This window comes from Anomaloglossus baeobatrachus, chromosome 4 (assembly GCF_048569485.1).
Source record: "Anomaloglossus baeobatrachus isolate aAnoBae1 chromosome 4, aAnoBae1.hap1, whole genome shotgun sequence".
Taxonomy (NCBI): domain Eukaryota; kingdom Metazoa; phylum Chordata; class Amphibia; order Anura; family Aromobatidae; genus Anomaloglossus; species Anomaloglossus baeobatrachus.
This window is the reverse complement of record NC_134356.1, coordinates 31,692,354-31,703,792: the sequence shown is the minus strand read 5'-3', so window position 1 is coordinate 31,703,792 and position 11,439 is coordinate 31,692,354. Positions and strand designations below refer to the sequence as shown.

General features: G+C 50.9%; 1 protein-coding gene across 1 annotated transcript in view; it reads left to right on the top strand.

Moving 5' to 3' along the window:
• The first annotated feature begins 3,953 nt into the window (after positions 1 to 3,953).
• The window catches only part of NUP50 (nucleoporin 50), a 38,364-nt gene continuing 30,878 nt past the window's right edge, over positions 3,954 to 11,439 (top strand). Inside the window, exon 1 of the mRNA XM_075344208.1 lies at positions 3,954 to 4,113. The gene's annotated coding sequence lies outside the window, so the exon portion shown is untranslated. The remainder of the gene's footprint in view (positions 4,114 to 11,439) is intronic.

Sequence of the window (11,439 nt, the reverse complement as noted above, 5' to 3'; positions counted from 1 at the left end):
CTAGTCCGATTTCCCTGCAGATCTCCTCCACTAGGGTATCTACCGACCTTGGCTTGTACTCTGATCCCAGCTCCTGGTACGTTACGTGACTTCCTGGTTTACAGACGCTCGGCTCGCACACTGACTTCGGCTTCTCTCTCGCCCTCTGATACTGACGTTATCTCCTGGCTCTTGACCCCTGGCTAGTCCGACTTCCCCGCAGGTCTAATGCCGGCGTCACACGGTACAATATATCGGGCGATATGTCGTCGGGGTCACGGATTCCGTGACGCCCATCCGGCATCGTTAGAGATGTCGTACCGTGTGACACCTCCGAACGACTGTGAACGAGCAAAAATACTCACCTTATCGTTGCTCGTTGACACGTTCTTCATATTCATAATCTCGTTCCTCCTTCGGTTGTTCGTCGCTCCCGTGGCAGCACACATTGCTCCGTGTGACACCCCGGGAGCGACGAACACAGCTTACCTGCGTCCCGCCGGAAAGGCGGAAGGAAGGAGGTGGGTGGGATGTTACGTCCTGCTCATCTCCGCTTCGATTGGACGGCCGCTGTGTAACATCGCTGTGACGCTGAACGTCCCTCCCCCTTCAGGAAGTGGATGTTCGCCGCCCACAGCGACGTCGCCCGGGAGGTAAGTACGTGTGACGGGGGGGGGGTTAACGACTTTGTGCTCCACGGGCACAAATTGCCCGTGACGCACAAACGACGGGGGGGGGGGGTGCGATCGCACGATAGATCGTCCCGTGTGACGCCGGCATAAGTCATCCTACACATTGCTTCTGTCCCGTCTTCTCCTGGGCTGTCTCAGGGTCTCCACCAACCCAAAGCTATGTATTGGAGCTCTCTCAGGCACCAAAATCCATATCTAAATCCAATTACTGTCTAGTTACCTCTCCTCCTCCTTGTTGACCCCCGGACACTGTGGCCTCACAGCTTTTCTCTCCATCATATTTAAAGGGAATGGTCCATGTGGTCCTCTATATCCATTCTCGGCACCTACACCATGTACAGAGGTGGACCCTTGTGGCACCTTCATTAGATGTCTGGGTATTGATCACCTGTCCTAAGAATAGGACAACCCCTTTAAGCCACAGTTTAATCATGAATGTCTGAAGTTCTTCACGTATTGGAGGAACGTCCTGTGTGAATACCCGAGACCTTCATTCTCATTCATGGGCCGTTCCTGGATATTTCCCGATGTCTCTGCCTCTATTACAGCAGATCCCATTATAGATTTGCCTGGGATATCAGTGTCGATCATTCATTACGGGTTTAACAGTCCGAACATGTGATGACGGACAGCTCGGCGTCTGCTCGCGGCTCCGCGCTAATGCTGCCACTTATATCTACCGCCTCCTGAGAATAGAGGGCCGAGATAATGTCCTCAGTGCTATTACAGACCAGTTATAATGATGCGAGCCTCCATGGGACCAGATATAAAGTCCCGAGAAGAACGCGTACATCAGGAGGTGTTGTCAGTGTCAGTAGAGTATATCTTCTTCCAAGTTTAGAAAAAAAACAGCACATCTTTTTTCCAGAAACAGCGCCACATCTGTCTGCTGGCTGTGTCTGGTACTGCAGCTCTATTGAAGTGAACAGGGCCGATATGCAATACCACTAACAACCTGCGCATAGGTGTGGCACTGTTTTTTTTTTTCTTTTAAGAAAGCAATCTAGTTTTAATAATCATGTACAACCCCTTTATATAATGATTGCCGGCAGTCTTCACTTGCCTGGGGCAGCACTTATCCATAGTTAGGGATGTGGGATAATTGCAATGGCAGCATTGGGTTAATGGAGATAAACTACGGAAGGTATACTTCGCTAGGATGTGTGATGTCTAGTTACTCATGATTACTTTAGCTTAAACAGCGCCCCCTCTGATCTTAGGCTGTGACTGGTATTGCAGCTTAGTACCACTAAAGTGAACAGTATGTGTCTTAAAAAAAAGGCAAAGACATTCCAGAGCTTTGCTTTCATTATGTAAGAGAATCTATCCTGAGAGCAGCACAATCTAGGTGCAGAGACCCTGATTCCAGAGATGTGTCACTTACTAGGCTGTGTGTTGCTGTTTCAATAAAATCAGTGTTTTATCAGCAGGAGATTATCACTACACTATGTAAGTGTAATAATACTTTCCTGCAGTCACCACTAGGAGGAGCTCACTATATGTAAGTGTAATAATAATATCATTCTAGTTTCCTTCAGTTACCACTATGGGGAGCTCACAATATATATATTCTAGTTTTCTGCAGTCACCACTAGGGGGAGCTCACTATATGTAAGTGTAATAATGATATCATTCTAGTTTCCTGCAGTCACCACTAGGGGGAGCTCACAATATGTAAGTGTAATAATGATATCATTCTAGCTTCCTGCAGTCACCACTAGGGGGAGCTCACTATGTGTAAGTGTAATAATAATATCATTCTAGTTTCCTGCAGTCACCACTAGGGGGAGCTCACTATGTGTAAGTGTAATAATAATATTATTCTAGTTTCCTGCAGTCACCACTAGGGGGAGCTCACAATATGTAAGTGTAATAACGATATCATTCTCGTTTCCTGCAGTCACCACTAGGGGGAGCTCACAATATGTAAGTGTAATAACGATATCATTCTAACTTCCTGCAGTCACCACTAGGGGGAGCTCACTATATGTAAGTGTAATAATAATATCATTCTAGTTTCCTGCAGTCACCACTAGGGGGAGCTCACAATATGTAAGTGTAATAACGATATCATTCTAGTTTCCTGCAGTCACCACTAGGGGGAGCTCACAATATGTAAGTGTAATAATAATATCATTCTAGTTTCTTTCAGTCACCACTAGGGGGTGCTCACTATATGTAAGTGTAATAATGATATCATTCTAGCTTCCTGCAGTCACCACTAGGGGGAGCTCACTATATGTAAATGTACTAATGATATTCTAATTTCCTGCAGTTACCACTAGGGGTAGCTCACAATATATATATTATAGTTTTCTGCAGTCACCACTAGGGGGAGCTCACTATATGTAAGTGTAATAATAATATTCTAGTTTCCTGCAGTCACCACTAGGGGGAGCTCACTATATGTAAGTGTAATAATGATATTCTAGCTTCATACAGTCACCTCCATGGGGAGCTCACTATATATATATATATATATAATATATATATTTTTATTTATATATATATATATATATACATATATATATATATATATATATATATATATATATATATATATATATATATACAGTATATATATTCTAGTTTCCTGCAGTCACCACTAGGAGGAGCTCACAATATATAATTCTAGTTTCTGCATTCACCACTAGGGGTAGCTCACAATATATATATATTCTAGTTTTCTGCAGTCACCACTAGGGGGAGCTCACTATATGTAAGTGTAATAATAATATTCTAGCTTCATACAGTCACCTCCAGGGGGAGCTCACAATATATATATATATTCTAATTTCCTGCAGTCACCACTAGGGGGAGCTCACTATATGTAAGTGTAATAATGATATTCTAGTTTCCTGCAGTGACCACTAGGGGGAGCTCACTATATGTAAGTGTAATAATAATATTCTAGTTTCCTGCAGTCACCACTAGGGGGAGCTTGCTACATGTGGATAAAGCTATATGTAAGTGAGCTCCCCCTAGTGGAGGCTATAAGTAATTTCCTCCTACCATACAAATAAGCAGCACACATATATTTGAAAATTCCTTCAGGAACCTCACAGCTGGGACTTGTAGTTCAACAGCAGCAGAATAACTTCTGCTCTTCACTGTTTTGGAAGAATAAGTTGCGCATGCGCCTCACCCATTTTCTTTTTCCTGTTTAATGAGAAATGACGTCACGCACTCTGCCAACGCATGCGCAGTCGGACTTATCGTTTTCATGAATGATCCCGCCGCAGCCCCGCCTTCTTCCTCTTGCTTTGCTCCTCCTTCTTCCGGCCGTTGGCGTTGGAGTCTGCGCAGTGGCCGCAGGACCTGTCGGCGCTCTTACAAAATGGCGGCTTGAAGACGTTTCCCGCCTTCTTCGTGTCGCCGGGCGGAGAGTCAGAGCCGGCGCGGACGGGCGGAGGTCGTGTGTGCGGAGGGGGAGGCTGCGGAGGTAAATGTGGCGGTGCGGGCGGGTGACGCTGCCGCATGGCGGCTGTAGGGGGCGGTATACACTGTGCGCTGTGTGCCGGCTGCCGCTGTACGTTACATTAACCCCTTCCTGTCTGCGCCCCCTTTTATTTCCTCGCGCTGTAACGTCCGTATTTCTCCGTCTTCGGGGCCGGACGGCGACTTGTTTTTTTGCGCCTCGAGATGACGCTTTCTATCTATATTGTCTTTGTCGCCGCACGACATTTGTATCGCCGTTTTTTGAGGGTTACATGCGGCGACCAATAAAAAAAATATTAATTTTGTCAAATTTTCATTAAAACTTCTCTTCACCGCGCTTCAAATAAAAACTCCATTTGCGATTTTGACAGATCCGTCTACGCGTTTTTGTTTTATAGTCACTACTGCAGAATAGAGAAATGGAAATGACGACCATATATATTCCTGGGCTTCGTGTCGGTGATGGGACCCCCTTGGTTACCATGGCAACCCATGCATTGGTGGGGTGTCAGGATGGTCTTCTGGCTCAACTTGATCCCTTTAAATGCCTCTGACAGAGATTGACGGAGGCGTTTAAAGGGTTATTCTCCGGTTTGGACATTTTTCGATGGGTGGTGGTGGGGGGTCCTGAGGGTCTCTTGTTTGGAGCAGTGGTCTATTACGTCCCCCTTTCGATTCACAGCATCCGGCTCCCCCCTCCCCCCCCCCCCCCCCTTTCGATTCACAGCATCCGGCTCCCCCCCCCCCCCCTTTCGATTCACAGCATCCGCCCCCCCACACACACCCCTTTCGATTCACAGCATCCGCCCCCCCCACACACCCCTTTCGAATCACAGGATCCGGCTCCCACCCTCCCCTCTCGATTCACAGGATCCGGCTCCCCCCACAACCTTTCGATTCGCAACATCCGTGCCCCCCCCCCCCCCACACCCCCTTTTGGTCGACAGTTTTCGACCCCCACACCCGGGGTCTTGGCAGCGGCCGATCGCATGGAAATCTGATGCCATCTGACTCCTGTCCTGTATGGGGGGCCGGACATTGTAAAGCTTTGGCTGCTGTAGTTGGGAGATATTTGCGGTGTGCAGGGATGTGAGCGCCCTTTGGTCCCCGTGCCCCAGCCGTAGTCACAGCACACATCAGATTATAGGAGAGCAAATAGTTTCTTCAGCGTTCTATTGGGAGACCCAGACGATTGGGGTATAGCTACTGCCTCCGGAGGCCACACAAAGCACTACACTAAAAAGTGCAAGGCCCCTCCCCTTCTGGCTATACCCCCCCGTGGTATCACGGGTTCTCCAGTTTTCAAGCTTTGTGCGAAGGAGGTCAGACATCCATGCATAGCTCCACAGATTTTAGTCAGCAGTAGCTGCTGACTATTTCGGATGGAAGAAAAGAGGGCCCATATAGGGCCCCCAGCATGCTCCCTTCTCACCCGTTGATGGTGTTGTAAGGTTGAGGTACCTATTGCTGGTACGGCGGCTGGAGCCCACATGCTGCTTTCCTTCCACATCCCCCTGAGGGGCTCTGAGGAAGTGGGATCCTGCCGGCCTCAAAGCTCTGACGCCGGGCTCCATCCACAGACCCATTTGAACCTGCTGGATACGGAGCTGGAGTACCGTTCAGGGACATGGCCCTGCACCATTACAGGTACTGTGTCCCCGTACACACAGGCACAGCACACTCCAGACTTGCTGGGTGTGCTAGTGCGCCGGGGACAGTAAAGGGTTACAGTCACTGCAGCTTTGCTGAGTGACTTTGTGTATTGGGAACTACCGCGCCGGACGCTCCGGGAGCGGCGGCGCGGCTGGGACTTGTAGTTCGCCGGGGACTGGGCGCCGACCGCGCTTTTACGGCGGCGGCGCTTATAAATCCAGTCCCCGGCTTCTGCGGCCTAGTGCCGCTTCGTTCCCGCCCCCTCCCTGTCACTCAGGGAAGGGGACAGGCGCTGAGCAATCAGCAGCGCCGAGGGCTGGAGCCTTATTTACATGCTCCAGCCCTCTCACTGCACACTGTCGGACGCCGGATTCCCGCTCTGACTTGGGGCACGCCCACGGCCCGCCCCTCCTCACACGAGCTGGGGAAGACGCCGGCAGCCATTACTGCAGTCCGAGCTCGGACTTTCGGCAACCAGGCAGGACGGTGGCGACCATACACCCGCTTATAGGCGGGCGGTAAGCGGCACACATAGTGCTGACCCCAATATATACTGCAGTGTATACATGTGTATTTTAACTGCATAGGTCGCTATATGCCCGCTTGGAGAGCGACACATCAGCAGCAGGAAAGCAGGTGTGCTAAGGCACAGGCTTTCTATGCTGCTTGTATTGCACGTACTGAAGTGTTCATTTGTATTTATGCTTGTATGCTATACACTGCACTGTACAGTCGCTAGTCTTAGCTATATTCTCCTGGAATGGCTAGACTACAGCAGCAGAAAACCAAGGGTGCTGGGGCACAGGTTTTTTTCTATGCTGCTTGTATTGCATGGGCTGCAGTGTGCATTTGTACTCGTGCTTGTATGCTATACATTGCACTGTATGGTCACTCTTCTGGGCTATATTCCCCTAGATGACTAGTCTACAGCAGCAGAAGAGCAGAGGTGCCAGGGCACAGGCTTCTATGCTGCTTGTATTGCTTGTGCTGCAGTGTTCATTTGTACTTTATGCTTGTATGCTATACATTGCACTGTACGGTCACCAATCTTGGCTATATACTTCTAGATGGCTAGTCGGCAGCGGCAAAAAAGCAACACAGATTTTCAGTGCTGTTTTTACTACATGGGATGCTGTTCATGGCACCGTCCCATTGTGTGCATGCTCCCCTGTAGCACCTCGTCTGCCGGAGTCTCTAGCACTTCGTCTGCCGGGGTCTCTACTAGTCGTGGCCAAAGAAACCACCTGTCATCCCTGTCCAAGGACAGGGACGGAGTTGTAGTTTCGACAGATATATTGTCATAAGATAGAGACTTGCAGTCCAGACAGGCCATGGGCAATCTTCCTGACCAACCTCATTTGGAACGGGGGGGGGGTCCCAGGAGGACTCTCTGTATGATAAGGCAGCTCTCCAGGACTTTGATCCTGACATCGCTATCAATCCGGATACACTGGATGGTAACGCCATACGGAATGATCCTATAGCGTCCATCAATGGAAGGTTGGATCTTTCTCCCTCAGCTCCCCCAGTGGAGGAGTCGGCTTCCCAGCAGGAGAAGTCCCTTTTCAGTATCTCAAACGGATATTGAGTATTTTTCTGGCCACGCTGACTTCAGAGAAGCAGTCCAGAAACACCACGCTTACCAGATAAGCGTCTTCTCCAAACGTTTTTTAAGATACACGTTATCCCTTTTCCCCTGACGTGGTCAAGCGCTGGACCCAGGGTACAAAGGTGGATTTTCCAATCTCCAGGCTTGCGTCTAGAGCCATAGTTGCACTGGAGATGGGGCTTCACTTAAAGATGTCATTCACAGACAGATGGACTCTGGTTGAAATCTGTCTAGGACGCTATCGGCGTGTCGGTTGCTCCGGCATTCACAGCCGTATAGGCAACCTAACCTTTTCAGCTGTTCTTGCGCAGCTGGCCTTGAGCACATGTACATCTGTACCGCAGAGGCGTCCGTAATCCCGCAATGTCTGCACTGCGACTTACCCTATTCATGCTGTCCTAAAAGTACAGTCGAGGTTTCGGTCCTTCCCATGCTCGGGCAGGTCCCAATTGTCCTCGTGCAAAAGGGCTACAAAACCTCAGACGGGCTCAGATTCCGGCCGGGCTCAATCACGCCCAAGGAAGGCAGCCGGAGGAACCGCTACCAAGGCGGTCTCCTCATGACTCTCAGCTCTCTCTCTCTCTCTCTCCGCATCCGCGGTTGATGGCAGACTCCCCCGCCTTTGGCGACATTTAGCTGCCACAGGTCACAGACCGGTGGGTGACGGACATTGTGCTCACGTGCACAGGACAGTGTTCTGTTCTCGTCCTCCGACTCCATTCTTCAGAACGACCCCACCTCCCCACCGAGCAGATGCCCTGCTGCAGGCGGTGGACGCTCTAAGAGCAGATGGAGTGGTGATCCCTGTCCCCCCTCAGGAACGAGGGCGAGGGTTTGTACTCCAATCTCTTTGTGGCTCCAAAAAAGGACGGCTCCTTCCGTCCTGTTCTGGACCTAAAACTGCTCAACAAGCATGCGAACGCCAGGCGGTTCCGGATGGAATCCCTCCGATCCGTCATTACTTCAATGTCTCGAGGAGACTTCCTTGCCTCAACAGACATCAAAGATGCCTATCTCCACGTGCCAATTGCTACGGAGCACCAACGTTTTCTACGTTTTGTGATAGGAGACGACCATCTTCAGTTCGTAGCTCTGCCATTCGGTCTGGCGACAGCCCCACGGGTGTTCACCAAGGTCATGGCAGCAGTGGTAGCAGTCTTGCACTCTCAGGGACACCCGGTGATCCCTTACTTGGACGATCTACTCGTCAAAGCACCCTCCCTCGAGGCATGACAACGCAGCCTGAATGTTACGCTGGAGACTCTCCAGACTTTCGGGTGGATCATCAATTTGGCAAGGTCAAATCTGTCACCGACTCAATCACTAACGTATCTCGGCATGGAGTTTCACACTCTATCAGCGATAGTGAAGCTTCCGCTGAACAAGCAGCGTTCACTGCAAACAGAGGTGCAGTCTCTCCTTCAAGGCCAGTCGCACCCCTTAAGGCGCCTCATGCACTTCCTAGGGAAGATGGTGGCAGCCATGGAGGCAGTTCCCTTTGCGCAGTTTCATCTGCGCCAACTGCAAGGGGACATTCTCCGCCAATGGGACGGGCAGTCAACCTCCCTGGACAGGAAAGTCTCCCTTTCCCAGACGGCCAGGGACTCTCTGCAATGGTGGCTTATTCCCACCTCATTGTCACAGTGAAGATCCTTCCTACCCCCATCCTGGGCAGTGGTCACGACAGATACGAGTCTGTCAGGGTGGGGAGCAGTTTGTCTCCGCCACAGGGCTCAGGGGACGTGGACTCAGCAGGAGTCCACCCTTCAGGTCAATGTTCTGGAAATCGGGGCAGGGTATCTTACCCTACTAGCTTTCCAGCAGTGGCTAGACAGAGGGCAGTTCCGAATCCAGTCGGACAACTCCACAGCGGTGGCATACATCAACCACCAAGGAGGGACGCGCAGTCGGCAAGCCTTCCAGGAAGTCCGGCGAATCCTCATGTGGGTGGAGGACACAGCATCCACCATATCCGCAGTTCACATCCCGGGCGTAGAAAACTGGGAAGCAGACTTCCTCAGTCGCCAGGGTATGGACGCAGGGGAATGGTCCCTTCACCCGGACGTGTTTCAGGAAATCTGTCGCCGCTGGGGGGTGCCGGACGTCGACCTAATGGCGTCTCGGCACAACAACAAGGTCCCGGCATTTATGGCACGATCGCGCGATCACAGAGCTCTGGCGGCAGACGCCTTCGTGCAAGATTGGTCGCAGTTCCGGCTCACATATGTGTTTCCACTTCTGGCACTCTTGCCCAGAGTACTGCGCAAAAAATCAGATCCGATTGCAGCCGCGTCATACTCGTCGCCCCAGACTGGCCAAGGAGATCGTGGTACCCGGATCTGTGGCATCTCACGGTCGGCCGACCGTGGTCACTACCAGGCCGGTCAGACTTACTGTCCCAAGGGCCGTTTTTCCATCGGAATTCTGCGGCCCTGAACCTGACTGTGTGGCCATTGAGTCCTGGATCCTAGCGTCTTCAGGATTATCCCAAGGGGTCGTTGCCACCATGAAACAGGCTAGGAAGTCCACCTCTGCTAAGATCTACCACAGAACGTGGAAGATTTTCTTATCCTGGTGCTCGGCTCAGGGAGTGTCTCCCTGGCCATTTGCATTGCCTACTTTTCTTTCCTTCCTGCACTCGGGGTTAGAAAAGGGCTTGTCGCTCGGTCCCCTTAAGGGGGAAGTCTCGGCACTATCCGTGTTTTTTTTTCAGAAGCGTCTAGCACGTCTTTCTAAGGTGCGCACGTTCCTACAGGGGGTCTGTCATATCGTACCCCCGTACAAGCGGCCGTTAGATCCATGGGATCTCAACAGGGTATTAGTTGCTCTCCAGAAGCCGCCTTTCGAGCCTCTGAAGGAAGTTTCCTTTCTCGCCTGTCACAGAAGGTGGCGTTTCTCGTTGCGATCACATCGCTTCGGCGAGTGTCTGAGCTGGCAGCTCTGTCATCCAAGGCTCACTTCCTGGTGTTCCACCAGGACAAGGTAGTGCTGCGCCCCATTCCGGAGTTTCTCCCTAAGGTCGTATCCTCATTTCATCTTAATCAGGATATATCCTTGCCTTCCTTTTGTCCTCATCCGGTTCACCGGTATGAAAAGGACTTACGTTTGTTAGATCTGGTGAGAGCACTCAGAATCTACATTTCCCGCACGGCGCCCATGCGCCGTTCCGATGCATTTTTTGTCCTTGTCGCTGGTCCGCGCAAGGGGTTGCAGGCTTCTAAAGCCACACTGGCTCGATGGATCAAAGAACCAATTCTAGAGGCCTACCGTTCTGCGGGGCTTCCGGTTCCTTCAGGGCTTAAAGCCCACTCAACCAGAGCCGTGGGTGCGTCCTGGGCATTTCGACACCAGGCTTCGGCTCAACAAGTGTGCCAGGCAGCTACCTGGTCCAGTCTGCACACTTTCACCAAGCATTATCAGGTGCATACCTATGCTTCGGCGGATGCCAGCTTAGGTAGAAGAGTCCTGCAGGCGGCAGTGACACCCCCGTAGGGGAGGGCTGTTTTGCAGCCCTAACATGAGGTATTTCTTTACCCACCCAGGGACAGCTTTTGGACGTCCCAATCGTCTGGGTCTCCCAATAGAGCGCTGAAGAAGGGAATTTTGTTACTTACCGTAAATTCCTTTTCTTCTAGCTCTTATTGGGAGACCCAGCACCCGCCCTGTTGTCCTTCGGGATGTTTTTGTTGTTTGCGGGTACACATGTTGTTCATGTTGAACGGTTTTTCAGTTCTCCGATGTTACTCGGAGTTAATTTTGTTTAAACCAGTTATTGGCTTTCCTCCTTCTTGCTTTGGCACTAAAACTGGAGAACCCGTGATACCACGGGGGGGTATAGCCAGAAGGGGAGGGGCCTTGCACTTTTTAGTGTAGTGCTTTGTGTGGCCTCCGGAGGCAGTAGCTATACCCCAATCGTCTGGGTCTCCCAATAAGAGCTAGAAGAAAAGGAATTTACGGTAAGTAACAAAATTCCCTTCTTTCTGAACTGTGTCTGGATCTTTTACAGAACATTAGTCATAATTGGCCCAAAATGGCAAAGAGCGGAAGCGGCCCCGCAGTACCTACCGC